Below are 3,174 nucleotides of genomic sequence, written 5' to 3' on the forward strand. Positions count from 1 at the left end.
CATCAAACCAGGTTTGTCCGGAGCAGAAACGCTGTTTTCAGAGCTTTGACACTCTAACATAATAATTCATGCAAAACTCTTCTAACACCTTCAGATGTGCATTACTTCATTGCAAACAGCATTTTATTCATGCACTTGACAATTTTTTAATGTTTGAAAGAGTTTGAGTAACATTGCATCAAACCAGGTTTGTCCGGAGCAAAAACGCTGTTTTCAGAGCTTTGAGACTCTAACATAATAATTCATGCAAAACTCTTCTAACACCTTCAGATGTGCATTACTGCATGCCAAACATCATTTTATTCATGCACTTGACAATTTTTTAATGTTTGACAGAGTTTGAGTAACATTGCATCAAACCAGGTTTGTCCGGAGCAGAAACGCTGTTTTCAGAGCTTTGAGACTCTAACATAATAATTCATGCAAATCTCTTCTAACACCTTCAGATGTGCATTACTTCATTGCAAACAGCATTTTATTCATGCACTTGACAATTTTTTAATGTTTGAAAGAGTTTGAGTAACATTGCATCAAACCAGGTTTGTCCGGAGCAAAAACGCTGTTTTCAGAGCTTTGAGACTCTAACATAATAATTCATGCAAAACTCTTCTAACACCTTCAGATGTGCATTACTGCATGCCAAACAGCATTTTATTCATGCACATGACAAACTTTTAATGTTTGACAGAGTTTGAGTAACATTGCATCAAACCAGGTTTGTCCGGAGCAGAAACGCTGTTTTCAGAGCTTTGACACTCTAACATAATAATTCATGCAAAACTCTTCTAACACCTTCAGATGTGCATTACTGCATGCCAAACAGCATTTTATTCATGCACATGACAAACTTTTAATGTTTGACAGAGTTTGAGTAACATTGCATCAAACCAGGTTTGTCCGGAGCAGAAACGCTGTTTTCAGAGCTTTGACACTCTAACATAATAATTCATGCAAAACTCTTCTAACACCTTCAGATGTGCATTACTGCATGCCAAACAGCATTTTATTCATGCACATGACAAACTTTTAATGTTTGACAGAGTTTGAGTAACATTGCATCAAACCAGGTTTGTCCGGAGCAGAAAGGTTGTTTTTTAGAGCTTTGAGACTCTAACATAATAATTCATGCAAATCTCTTCTAACACCTTCAGATGTGCATTACTTCATTGCAAACAGCATTTTATTCATGCACTTGACAATTTTTTAATGTTTGACAGAGTTTCAGTAACATTGCATCAAACAAGGTTTCTCCGGAGCAGAAACGCTGTTTTCAGAGCTTTGAGACTCTAACATAATAATTCATGCAAAACTCTTCTAACACCTCCAGATGTGCATTACTGCATGCCAAACAGCATTTTATTCATGCACATGACAAACTTTTAATGTTTGACAGAGTTTGAGTAACATTGCATCAAACCAGGTTTGTCCGGAGCAGAAACGCTGTTTTCAGAGCTTTGAGAGTCTAACATAATAATTCATGCAAATCTCTTCTAACACCTTCAGATGTGCATTACTGCATGCCAAACAGCATTTTATTCATGCACATGACAAACTTTTAATGTTTGACAGAGTTTGAGTAACATTGCATCAAACCAGGTTTGTCCGGAGCAGAAAAGCTGTTTTCAGAGCTTTGACACTCTAACATAATAATTCATGCAAAACTCTTCTAACACCTTCAGATGTGCATTACTGCATGCCAAACAGCATTTTATTCATGCACATGACAAACTTTTAATGTTTGACAGAGTTTGAGTAACATTGCATCAAACCAGGTTTGTCCGGAGCAGAAAAGCTGTTTTCAGAGCTTTGACACTCTAACATAATAATTCATGCAAAACTCTTCTAACACCTTCAGATGTGCATTACTGCATGCCAAACAGCATTTTATTCATGCACATGACAAACTTTTAATGTTTGACAGAGTTTGAGTAACATTGCATCAAACCAGGCTTGTAAGGAGCAGAAACGCTGTTTTCAGAGCTTTGACACTCTAACATAATAATTCATGCAAAACTCTTCTAACACCTTCAGATGTGCATTACTGCATTGCAAACAGCATTTTATTCATGCATTTGACAATTTTTTAATGTTTGACAGAGTTTCAGTAACATTGCATCAAACCAGGTTTGTCCGGAGCAGAAACGCTGTTTTCAGAGCTTTGAGACTCTAACATAATAATTCATGCAAAACTCTTCTAACACCTTCAGATGTGCATTACTGCATGCCAAACAGCATTTTATTCATGCACATGACAAACTTTTAATGTTTGACAGAGTTTGAGTAACATTGCATCAAACCAGGTTTGTCCGGAGCAGAAACGCTGTTTTCAGAGCTTTGACACTCTAACATAATAATTCATGCAAAAGTCTTCTAACACCTTCAGATGTGCATTACTGCATGCCAAACAGCATTTTATTCATGCACTTGACAATTTTTTAATGTTTGACAGAGTTTCAGTAACATTGCATCAAACCAGGTTTGTCCGGAGCAGAAACGCTGTTTTCAGAGCTTTGACACTCTAACATAATAATTCATGCAAAACTCTTCTAACACCTTCAGATGTGCATTACTGCATGCCAAACAGCATTTTATTCATGCACATGACAAACTTTTAATGTTTGACAGAGTTTGAGTAACATTGCATCAAACCAGGTTTGTCCGGAGCAGAAACGTTGTTTTCAGAGCTTTGAGACTCTAACATAATAATTCATGCAAATCTCTTCTAACACCTTCAGATGTGCATTACTTCATTGCAAACAGCATTTTATTCATGCACTTGACAATTTTTTAATGTTTGACAGAGTTTCAGTAACATTGCATCAAACAAGGTTTCTCCGGAGCAGAAACGCTGTTTTCAGAGCTTTGAGACTCTAACATAATAATTCATGCAAAACTCTTCTAACACCTCCAGATGTGCATTACTGCATGCCAAACAGCATTTTATTCATGCACATGACAAACTTTTAATGTTTGACAGAGTTTGAGTAACATTGCATCAAACCAGGTTTGTCCGGAGCAGAAACGCTGTTTTCAGAGCTTTGAGAGTCTAACATAATAATTCATGCAAATCTCTTCTAACACCTTCAGATGTGCATTATTTCATTGCAAACAGCATTTTATTAATGCACTTGACAATTTTTTAATGTTTGACGGAGTTTCAGTAACATTGCATCA

This window comes from Garra rufa, unplaced genomic scaffold (assembly GCF_049309525.1).
Source record: "Garra rufa unplaced genomic scaffold, GarRuf1.0 hap1_unplaced_001, whole genome shotgun sequence".
In the NCBI taxonomy this organism is placed as follows: Eukaryota; Metazoa; Chordata; class Actinopteri; order Cypriniformes; family Cyprinidae; genus Garra; species Garra rufa.